The sequence below is a fragment of the Lissotriton vulgaris genome, chromosome 10, assembly GCF_964263255.1.
Source record: "Lissotriton vulgaris chromosome 10, aLisVul1.2, whole genome shotgun sequence".
Taxonomy (NCBI): domain Eukaryota; kingdom Metazoa; phylum Chordata; class Amphibia; order Caudata; family Salamandridae; genus Lissotriton; species Lissotriton vulgaris.
Genome location: NC_141698.1, coordinates 87,698,184 through 87,710,833, shown reverse-complemented (window position 1 = coordinate 87,710,833; position 12,650 = coordinate 87,698,184). Strand labels below are relative to the sequence as shown.

Here is a 12,650-nt window from a genome sequence, read left to right as displayed (position 1 = left end):
CCTGGCAGAGGTGATGGCAACCAGGTAAGCAGTCTTCAGAGTAAGAAGACGGAGGGGACAGTTATGGAGCGGCTCAAAGGGAGCACACATTAGGTAAGTAAGTACAAGATTCAAGTCCCACTGGGGCATCACGAAGGGAACAGGAGGGAACATGTGTGTGATGCCCTTCAGAAACCTATTTACAATGGGGGACTTGAATAAGGATGCTGATCAGGCAGCCGTAAGAAGGCGGAAAGAGCAGAAAGGTACCTAACTTCTGTGAATACCGAAATGATTAAGTTAATTCTGTGAATACCAAAAGTAGTAAGTGCATTCTGTTCATTCCAAAAGTAGTAAGTTCATTCTGTGAATACCAAAAGTAGTAAGTGCATTCTGTTCATTCCAAAAGTAGTAAGTTCATTCTGTGAATACCAAAAGTAGTAAGTGCAATCTGTGAATACCAAAACAGTAGTAAGTTTAGGATTGAGTCTTAAGTTCATTCTGTGAATCGGGCCCTTAGAGTCCGCATGACATATTGAACCAATTGTCTATGTATTTTGATTAATTGTTTTAGTTGAACTAATAGTTCTGCACCTGTCATTTCTTCAATGGCAGGGTGTGGTGTATAGCTGGCTAAAACCGGCCATGTTGCTTCTGGTCTACCTAGTGGACCGAGCCTGGTAATGTGATTTTGATGTTGTAGGGCGCCTTTAAACCAAAGCGCATGCTCTTGGTATGTTAATTGAATTTCCACATCCTCGAAAGGAGTGTATTCCGTTGGATTATCCTCTACTTTGTAGAAGTGAAACACATGCAACACTGCATTTGCTTCAGTGAAGACTAGTTTGACGTAAAGTCGGACATAATAACATCACCAAAGAACCCCAAGGGAATGGTAGTTCTTTGAAAACTCCATGATTTCTAGGACAAATCAATATTCAAGCAAGGGGATGTCCCTGACTGCTGAAGCTGAGTTTTCCAAGAAATCGTTGTGGCTTTTTGGAACTAGTGGAAGTAGCCATGCCTGTATTTTGACTGGATGGGTTATGTCTAAACATGGGCATGATTTGTATGCCTATATAAGGGCAATGTGAATTTTACCTATATAAGGGCATGAATCGGTAAATTACGCTTGGATCCTAAAACGCTACACAACACCTGTAGGCGCTGCGGGTGGGTTTGTCTGCTCTGGCATTTAAAGATCCCACCATGTGGTGTACCACCAGGAAAATTCCTTGATGATTCAGCCAGCCAGCTCCAGAGGCAGCACCCACTGCTATCACCTTTGTGAACACCAATGAGGCACGGGTGAACCTGAAAGGAAGCTTGGCAAACTGACAGTGCTCTTGGACCACTTTGAATTGCAGGTATTGTCTGTAGGCCTGCAGGATGAGATGTGAAAATTAGCGTCTTGCAGGCTCAGTGCTACCATGCAGTCTTTGGGATATCGGGCACAGAGAACTGAGCCAAGGTGAGTATTTTGAATTGGTCCTTTGCAGGAAGGCAGTGAGAGGGGCCAGATCTAGAATAGGACAGAGGCCTCAGTCCTTCTTTGACACAAGAAAGTGCCAGAATTAACACCCACTACCTAGTTCCGAGACCAGTACCATCTCTATGGCTGCAATAACTAACACAGCCTGCACTTCCCGACATAAAACAGACATAGAAGTGGTCTGATACAGGTGGCAAATGCAGTGGGTAGAAAAGGAATGGTAGAATGTAGCCCCGCTGAACAATCTGCAGGACCCATTTTTTGGATGTAATTTGTTGTCACCGCTACAGGAACCGTCAGATCCTCCCCTACAGAATGGGTGGACACCAGTAAGGGCGCACCAAAATGGCTTGGAGGTTGTGGCTGAAGCCATAGAAGACTGAAAGGAGCCCTACCCTATTGGTAAGGTCATTGTTTACTGGGCCTACATTCAGGACCTCAAAAGGTCTGGGATGCCTGTGGAGCAGGCGGCGGGGCGCAACATTGATGATATGCTAAGGTCCTGCCATATCCCAGAAAAGGCCCAAGAAGCATGCCCTGACCTGGCTCTCCTTAAAATGCTACAAGGCCAAATCTGTCCTCTCACCAAACAGACAGGAGTAGTCAAAAGGCATGCCCATCAAGGACGCCTGGACGTGTTTTGAGAAGCCAGTGGACCTCATCCTGATGTGTCACAGAAGTCCCACACCGGTTCCCATAGCTCTACCCAGAGGGTCTGTGGTGTTCAGGCGCAAGCAGCTGACCAATTTGGCCACATCCAGACCATCTTAAACGGTTCGGGCGAAAGAAGCTCGTAAGTCCCCTGGGACTAAAGGTAAGATTCACACTTCTGTGCCCTATAGTGTGTGGGTTTTGTGACCTAGCAAACATATTGCGTTGACCAACCTCAAGCAGAGACTGGCTGAGGAGAAAATACATTTTCTAAATGGGTTTGCTCATTTTGACTGTCCCGAGTCGTGGTTGGAAAGGTGTTAGCGTTCATTCTATTGATGTTTGCCTATACCACCAGTCTTTCAGCTAATGGATGCTGTGTTAGGAAGTCTGGCTCTCCTGGACCAGGTCTATGGCTGGTGACCTATTGGATGACTAGGGGACCAGAACATGGTTTAGCCCCAGTGCCTGGCTTTGAGTCAGTGAAGGCTTCATTGAATGGCGAAGGAGGTTCGTCGGAGTCTGGCCAGCATGTAGGACCTCTATTAATAAGTTTGTCTTAACCTCCATAGTGGGGAGGTGGCGGTCATGGACCTCGGCAGCCATGCTGGTCACGGTAATAAATGAAGGTCTTTCCTCTGATGGTGGCCAGTGGGTGGGGAACAACCCAGTATCGGGTGTGGTGTCCAGGCCACTTGCATCCTGTGGGTTCATGTACCAGTTTTCACCACCACATACTGATGCAAAATCTTCCCCATCTGCATCACTATCATCTCCATAATGCTGGCTAAGGTCAGAGTCAAGACATAAAGTTGGTATAATGCGCGAATGTGCAGCGGTGGAATCATGCCTGAGTCAGACAGATTCAATAGAAGCTGCAATACAATAAAGATCAGTACTTGGTCTCTGCCGAGTCGAGACAGTGCTGGCTCCAAGTCGAACACCATGATGGGTTGCGTATTGTCTTCCAGTGCCATTTGTGCCAGCATCAATGCTTGTGGAACTGGTGCAGAATTTGGCACAGGCCCCGACACTGGCACTGAACCTGAAGTGGGGTCAAGGGACCCAGACAGTGCTTAGGGCAAATCTGCCAGTGGTGACCTGACTGGAAGACTCTGCTGAGCTTTAGGACCTGGAGACGTGCCTGAGGGACCAGGAAGCATGACAAAGATGCACAACATTGCCTCTCAAAAGGGCTCCACCTTCTACAACGTCACAGGTGGATTCCTGGATGGAATCATCTTGTCTAAGTAGGAGCGAGACCCTGAGTCATGGTAAAACACTTGCTCCTTCTCCAGAGAACAAGGAAAGTGGAAAGGAATGGAGTCCCACTTGGCCTCCCGATGTTTCTCTTTCGACTTACTCAAAGACTTCACCAGTGAGAAAACTCTGCCTCTGGAACGACTTCAGGATTGAGAGCGGGAATAGGTCCTCGCTTTCAATTTGATGTGGAGCTAGATCAATGCTGAGTCTTCTGGTGTTTCAAAACCAAAACACAAGGAGGGAGGTACCCTCTGAACCAATATGGGACAGGGTAGACAGGGTTAAAAGAAAAAAAGTCCCTGAGCTTAAGGATATCCCTCATGTCGTAATACAGCCAGCCGAAGATGTTTGTGGGAGGCAGTATCCGACCTAAAGACTGACCTTACAATCTAGTTAAAACTATGTTTTTTCACTAAATGGCGGGATATAAACGGCAGAATTAGAAAACAGCCGATACATCAAAAAGCTGTACCAGGACCCGGTGACAGGGAGGCCGCTGTTTTTTAAGAAGGTACGTGGATTAGAATCGCGAGAGCCGCTGTAGTAATAGAGCCGCTGTAGTAATCGTGCTGCGTTAAAACAAACTGTTTACGGGTAAACTTTTAATACTCTAAATACGGTATAAGGGTCAAATTCGGGGGAACTGTTGAAGTAATGATCCTTCGAGCTTGCAGAATGTTTGTCATAATAAGCTGAATGCTGCTCTAAGTACACCTAAGGAGAGTTAATTCTTAAGAAGGCTAACTACCAAGTGAGTTGTGATTAACATTTACTTATAGTACTCACTCTGCGGGTCACCTAACGATGAGGTATTGTCCGCCTAAGTAAAGAGAAAATTGGTACATTATGGTGCCATATCTCAAGGGGCTAAAATTCGAAACAAACGAAAGAGTATATTTGCGGTCTTAATGAAGAATGATAATACCAAACTAGCAAGAAATGGAGACAAATAATTTGACATAATACTCGTGAAGCCGTAGTAAAAGTATATATATAAGGCTTTGCAAAACAACGGTATAGATGACCTATATCTAAGGGTCGAAAGTCACAATAAAAGTGTATAAAAAAAGCGTTTGAAATATAAGGTTGTTATATACCGATACTAACACGGGGTAATTTTCCAATTAGACCTAAATGCAGAATACGTACATAATACAAAAACGGAAGAAGGAAGCAAGTACCAAAACCCTTCCATCCCTTATCGGCACAACAGCCATAAGCCTCCTCCTACAAATGACTCCAAGATGGGATTGTATCTAGCTTTTTATTACAAGCATTTACAATGCAATGGTCTCGGCATTGTTAAAGTTAAAGTTAGAGCTATTGGCATTGCTCATGACATTTTTATTTATGTTTTTGTTTTTAAAACATAAATAAATGGGATTGTCATTTACAATGCCAATAGCTTAATCGCTCGCAAATGTGAGACCTATTGCATTTACACTCGGACAGAGAGCACACACACAAAGCCACCCACACACACACAGAGAGCCACCCACACAGTCATTCACATCGAGCCACTCACACACACACAGAGCCACACACACAAAGCCACCCACACAGACACAGAGCCACCCACACACACAGACCCCCCCACACACACACACACACAGCGACCCCCAAACACACACAGAGCCACACACACAGAGCCACACACACACAGAGCCACACACACACACACACACAGAGTCACCCCCACACACACACAGCTTCCCCACACACACAGAGCCACCCCCACACAGAGCCACCCCCCCACACACAGAGCCACACACGCAGAGCCACACACACAGAGCCACCCCCACACACACAGAGCCACCCACACACACGCAGAGGCACCCACACACACGCAGAGCCACCCACACACACACACACGCAGAGCCACCCACACACACGCAGAGCCACCCACACACACGCAGAGCCACCCACACACATGCTGAGCCACCCACACACATGCAGAGCCACCCACACACACACAGAGCCACCCACACACACACAGAGCCACCCACACACACGCAGAGCCACGCACACACACACACACAGCCACCCACACACACACACAGTGCCACCCACACACGCGAGAGGAGGGGGGTGTTAAGGTTGGCAGAGGGCACAGAAAGGACAGAGGTGACTGGAGGGGTTGTTAAGGTTGTCAGAGGTGCATGACACCTTCAGACAGTCCTTGAATTTTAAGAGCCAGCATTTTGTTTGTTTGGACTTGTAAACTCATAAAAAAATAACAGGGGGGAAAAACTACGAGCACCAGTATGCCCAGCGCGGTTGAATGAAAAGTGAATCCCTTGGCAGCACAATGATTTGACGACACACCAAAAATACATGCTTTATAAATTGCAATGTGTGAGTGCGGCCAATCGGGAAACAGGTTTATGCATGCATATCTTTAATTTACATTTTTTTGTGAATTTAGCTCAGATCTACTAAACGAGCACACATCTTTCACTTCAGGAAGTTTTGCAATCAAACTACAATTTGCAACTTAATGATTTATATGAGCGAGAAAAAATACAGCAATAGGCTCCGCGGCCAGCACATTCCTTCTTCCTTTGCAGTCACCCCTGCCTCTTGGGAGTTCTCAGTGCAAACCTGAAACATGTTTCCTACATGCTGCTGTGTGGGCCACTTTGGCATTTGGCGTTAAGGCACTGAAAGCCTTTTATTTGACATTTCCATTTGTGTTTCTGAGATGAATAATGCTAGCATTAAAATCGTAGGAAAACTCGGCAGCATGAGGCCTGTCATCCAGAGAATAAGGAAGTCTCCATGTTTCACACAGAAACGACACAGTGGAGGAAAAGACATAAAACGCGATTAAAAAAAAAATGTGCAGGTCAAAGGTCCAGCGAGGAATGAAGAAGGATTTATGAGGAATGTTAGACCTTTCAGAAAGAATGCCAATACCTGCGGGCCTAGTCTGTCCTGCCCGGGGCAGAAGTCTTCTGTAGTCCCTGTCCTGTCAGCTGGGCGCTGCTCCGGGCAGAGAAGGGAGAGGGCGAGTTACCTCTTGGCTCTGGCTTTGGAAGTGGAGAGAAGCATTCCCGAGCTTCAGTCCCAAATGCCACTGACAGCCTGTGTGATCTATTCTTGATCTGGCCACTTACTTCCCCTGTCTCGCTTAAGTCCGCTGTAATTGGTTAGCACTTGGTATCTGGCCGCTCCAGCATGCAGCACTAAACACAACACATTGATTAATTGTAGCTTTGCTACTCGGGCCCATGTGCTCCCTGCCATGAGCCACTTTGCCATGGACTGTGTCCATCACCAGGGAAGGCTATTCCCCGCAAGAGTCAGTGCGACTCTCTCTGGAGGCGGAGGGGGCCTTGAAGTCGATGACAGCCAGATGGACTCTTTAAACCCGCGGCGGATCCCTCTTGCTTTTACTGCCTTGTTTAAAAACACTTTGCAAGCATTTTCCAGTTGTCTGTCACTGCTTTTCTGTCCAGCACACGTCATGAAAACCGCGCAGTAAAAGCCACTTTTACAAATGCATTTTAAAGCATGCTGTACGTTATGTTCCCTTGTTTATCTTAATCTTTACGAAAACAAAAACATGTTAGCCTCCGATTTAAGCAAGAGCTTTTGTCACTCTTTCTGTGAGGTGACCGGCCATCGCGGATTTACTGGAAAATCTCCAGTTTCCCACCTCTTTCTTTGACTAATTTCTTCAAACTTAGTGAATGCCTGGCTGGTTCCCAGAGTAGAATGACCACCTCACTCCATGTAATTACGTGCAGTGATTCCATGCCTGAACTTTCCGCCTACAAATCTTTGATTTCAAGTGTGCTAAAAACTCAATTAAAGCACAAGCATACATGTCAATTGACCCAATTTAGGCGGCAGTCACTCGATTTCTAAAGCAAAACATGGCTTTATTTGCGATGTCTTCCACCTAAAATTGCCTCTGCTTAAATGGAAGTCAATCGGGGAAATGCATTCTCCGGTTTTATTTACAGAATCTCCTTCTTTCTTTTTTTTTTTTAAATGTTTGCGTGTCTGAAACTACAAAACCCAGAAGGCATTTTCAAACACAGAGGGAGGGAAGTTTTCACCTGATCCGGTGTAAATATTAGTTAGCAGCCCTTATCACAGAGGAATTTAGATGCCACCAATGACACTGTGCGTATTGCCTTACTTACGGTCTACATGTTGTCTATGCTGGTGATCGAGCGCCTTTAATTAAGTCAGTGCCCCTCGGTAGTTGCAGTGCTATTTATATTGTGAAATGTTCTTTTGTTTTAAAAATCTAGTCACCCTATCTCTCTGCGCGATTTTTGAGAGTGGGGGCGAGAGGTCTCAAACTCGATATTCATTCTCTAGCAAAACAATGACCTATCTCTGCGTCACATCTTTCAACAAGCAGTGGCGTAGCATGGTCGGGTGGAATCCCGCCGCGGCCGCCCCCACGTCCAGACCGGAAGAGGAGGCAGGCGGAGTCAAATGCGTCTCGTGCCCGGGGCACCTGTGAGCGGTGTGGAGCCCCGGGGCCGCGCCAGCAGGAGGTTGGGCGCCGCGTCCTGAGAGCAGAGTCCCAGACATTGGCCAGGTAAGTTCCAAAAGGCTGGGGGAGCTTGGTGCACTTGTGTGTGTGTGTGTGTGTGTGCGTGTATGCTCATGTGTGTATGTATGTGTGCAACGGTGACGGTGGGGGAGGGAGGGCCTCGGTGCACTTGTGTGTCTGCGCGTGTGTGTGTATGTGTCAGGGGGGGGTGTCTCTGTATGTATGTATGTGCGTGCGTGCATGGGCGCTTGTGTGTGTGTATGCGCATGCGTGTGTGGTGCTTGAGCTTCCCAGGAGACAGCGCCTGGCCACAGCGCGCGTTCCAGTTTCAAATCGGCTCCAAGGATGCGCGTGGCCGAAACTGTCTCCTGGGAAGCACAGTCGCGAACAAAAGATCTCGGCGGAGACGCGCTTCCGCGCGTTTAGCCGAGACCTAAAAAAGGTACTGAGGTTTTGACTTTAACAAAAGACTCATGTTTATTATACAAATGTGTAATAGGCTAAACAAAATATCACGTATTTCTGTCTATTTCTAGCAAATCTGTATCTGACCTTATTATCCATACGGTGGTCACCCCTGGTACAGAGAATCATCCAATTAACGGAATATTTGGATTCAGGTAGGAATCCTTGATACATAGAGACTTAAAATAGACATATGGAATATATGTAAATAAGAGTTTTGAGTAAACTGTGGCATGAAACGTATTCTTTAGGTGGAAAATTTTTACAAAATCCATTGCCAAAAATGCAAGATACGCTGCTAAAAGAATAAGAAGCCGTATCATCAAGGTATCATTTATCACCTCGAATTCCTCAAATTTCGAGGTATGTTGCGATATTGTTTTGCTCAAATGTAACAGCTATTAATTATATATGTGAATTAGGCAATAAATCATGGGCCAAATGAATGTAAAAAAATGATGATCATTCTGTTGCAAGTGGGTCTCATAAGAAATCAGGGACGATTATTGGGTATAATTTGTGATTGGTGTAAACCTCAACATTTGTATGTGATAATCATTGGAAAATGTGATCTCATAGGAAAATATAGTTAATTTGTAATTGCTAACGTCAGTACACGTTTATCAATGTGAGGGAAGAGGAATGGCTGTCCTATCTGTTCCCCAGAACTAGGTAGAATTTTATCAAAAGTGGATAGGACACTTGTAACCACTTATACCGAGAGAAGTATTGAAAAACCCTCATAAACGTTGTGTATAACGAGAAGCGGTATATCTTATTCTCCGCCCCACACAGACGTTATGGCAACAATCATTGGGTTTTACAATTAGTATCTTTGCCAGCCTCACCCGAGGCGATCTCTGTTTTTTTCGTGGCAGTCTCCAGAGAAAAATTTGAGTCACCCCACTGAAAGTGCGCAATATGGATAAAATAGTTTCCAGACGATTTGGGTACTCTTTATTCGAATCGCTGGACCACTAGGTTAAAAATATCGGTATGCTCTCAGGAAATTTAAGAGTCCATAGCATATATCAATAGGACTGAAAAAACGTCAACATGTTTCTGCTCTCTTGGCCCGTGGGTCTAAGAGCATTCGTCAGGACAAATAAACACACACTTAACACAATTTAAAACTACTATCACTATTTGTGATGTAGATGGGTCGATTTTAACATAATAGTCTTACCCATTGAGGTTCTTAGGAGTCACCTCTAAGTTGGGTGAACTTGGAATGAACCTTAGAATGATTGTACAAGGTTCCCTCAGGAGGTATGGACAATTGTCCCAGGCCGCGACGGAAGCGTGTTCCGCGTCTTGTGCTGACTCTGCCTCCTGGGCAGGAGGCAGAGTCAGCACAAGACGTTCATTCCAAGTTCACCCAACTTAGAGGTGACTCCTAAGAACCTCAATGGGTAAGACTTTTATGTTAAAATCGACCCATCTACATCACAAATAGTGATAGTAGTTTTAAATTGTGTTAAGTGTGTGTTTATTTGTCCTGACGAATGCTCTTAGACCCACGGGCCAAGAGAGCAGAAACATGTTGACGTTTTTTCAGTCCTATTGATATATGCTATGGACTCTTAAATTTCCTGAGAGCATACCGATATTTTTAACCTAGTGGTCCAGCGATTCGAATAAAGAGTACCCAAATCGTCTGGAAACTATTTTATCCATATTGCGCACTTTCAGTGGGGTGACTAAAATTTTTCTCTGGAGACTGCCACGAAAAAACCAGAGATCGCCTCGTGTGAGGCTGGCAAAGATACTAATTGTAAAACCCAATGATTGTTGCCATAACGTCTGTGTGGGGCGGAGAATAAGATATACCGCTTCTCGTTATACACAACGTTTATGAGGGTTTTTCAATACTTCTCTCGGTATAAGTGGTTACAAGTGTCCTATCCACTTTTGATAAAATTCTAACGTCAGTACACATCAGGACTCTGTTAGAAGTGAATTTTAATTGTGGCATTTTCTTTTTAGTGATTTTAAAAAACCGTCCTGAAGAAGGTGTACCTATCTACACAAGACACCGAAACGCCGCGTCGACTTTTGTTTTTTTATTTGTATTTTGTTGTATTATCATGTATTGTGAAGCTTGAATATGTCATTAATTTTTAGAAATAAACTGATGATTTTAATTGCTGGTGCATATTAGAGTGTTTTTAAATGTTGCATGATTCTACTATATTTTATACAGAGTTTCCAAACTGACGTTTAGCCACCATTTAGTGAAAAAACATAGTTTTAACTAGATTGTAAGGTCAGTCTTTAGGTCGGATACTGCCTCCCACAAACATCTTAGGCTGGCTGTATTACGACATAAGGGATATCCTTAAGCTCAGGGACTTTTTTCTTCTGGTGTTTCACCATGTAGAGCTTTGTTTCATGCTCCCAATTGACTTTAGGGTGCATCTGGGCGCAGTTGTCACTGGCTTAGCGTCGTTAGAAGAACATAAGCACCAAAGGTACACCTCATGGGAACTGGTCATAGACATTTATTTGCAACATTCCCCAATAGGACTAAATGCTCGTTTTAGGAGGTGACATTCCTTTCTCACTGGAAAAAAAATAGGTGTCTTCGTGCAGGCAGATGGACCGGCCTATATTCAGCAGGGCAACACCACGGTGCAGGCTGTGGTGCTCGGGCCGCATGAGATCTGAGGATCCCAGCGCAAAGAACTTCATGACAAGGTGGTGATGAATTGTCAATTCAGCATGACAAGGCACAGACTGAATGGAACCCTCGCCTCTTATGCTGTCATCACCACCTGTCTCCCAAAATAGGGAGTGAATGCACATGGTGGCCATGTTGGGTAGGGAAGACCTGTATATAAACAAGGTGGCTTTGACAAATCTAATATGTCTGACTTGCACGGAGATAAGACCAATTATATGGAGAGTCTTACACATAAGATGTTCCATGTTTCCATGGATCACCAAAGTCTCCAACCCTCAGTAGACCTCTTTCTCTTAACAGCAGTTTTGCATTACAATTCTCCAGATAAATAACTGTGTGATCCCACAATATCTGCATTGTAATACAGGTACCTGCACCTGCTCTTGGTACCCTTCTAAGTTGTATCCTGAAAGACATAGCTGAATTACCATGTATGTCAAACCCAATTCAAGAGGGTAAAACATCTCCATTGACAGTTTTGTGAATCAAAAACATCTTTTTGCAGTTGGAAGTTTCATAATTCATTTTTAATTATGTGTTTCACCTGCACTTTTTAGTGTTGCATCTTACTTTTATTTGAATTGAAGTTATTTGATTTGAGTTTGATATCATGCCAATAAGGCAATACAAACCATTCTTATCTGAAAATACCCTTAAAAGAGAAACTGGGATTTATTCATGATGCTCAAATCAAATGATTGCCCGTCATTTAAAGGTAGTTTTACTGTGTTGATGATCCAGCAGCCTTGGCGGATGCGGGCAGGTGCCATCCGCTTCCAAACATTTCTATGTTTTAGCATTCACAGTTTTACAAGGCAGACATGAAAAATGATTTTTCATGAAGTAAATGTTGGAACTGCAGTACTTGGCAGATACAGCTTAATCACTGATGAGCACACTCTAAAACGCCACGCAGAGCTTGAATATTGCGGCTGTACGGAGGTCTAAGAGCAAGCAAAGCTTGAAATGATTGATGCAAAGATCTTCACCAGACTCAGTAAAACACTCTGAAAAAGACACACTGAAATATATATAAACTGTCAGCATGAAGACATCTATACTATGTCAGCATACCCACTGTTGTAAAGACGCAAACCAGTTCTTTTGGTGGAAGAGCTAAAGTCTATGGCAGCAAGAGGCTGTATTAAAATATCAGGTATTTTAAACATAATAGTTAGGTAAATGAAAATATTTAAGAGTTACAACCAGTAAAACAAGTTTAGCATGGAGGTTCCCAATGTTATGTTTTAGAAACAGGAACCTAGATTGTATTCTTTTGCATTACTTTTTACTTTTAAACAGCCAAGAAAATGCCTAATAGGAAAACACTGCTCTTGGCAATAAGATAATAAAGGAAGATGCACAGAATACATGCAGCTACTCCGGACGTTCGAAACCCAGCATTCAAAGCCAGACTGGACACTACTCATGATGGATCAATGTTTTTTGTTAAGCAATACCCAATATATGTCGTATGATCCAAAAGAAATACTTGCATCCCAAAACATCAAAACCAACTTTCTGAAAGCCAGTTGGCAATTATTTTGATTTTGGGAGGCAGAATCTAAACCCACAGGTTTTTCACCTTCACCAATGTATTCACC

General features: G+C 44.2%; 1 protein-coding gene across 2 annotated transcripts in view; it reads right to left on the bottom strand.

Annotated features, from left to right (window-relative positions):
- DNAAF5 (dynein axonemal assembly factor 5) overlaps positions 1-12,650 on the bottom strand; it is a 195,813-nt gene that overhangs the window by 54,962 nt on the left and 128,201 nt on the right. The window lies entirely within an intron of this gene.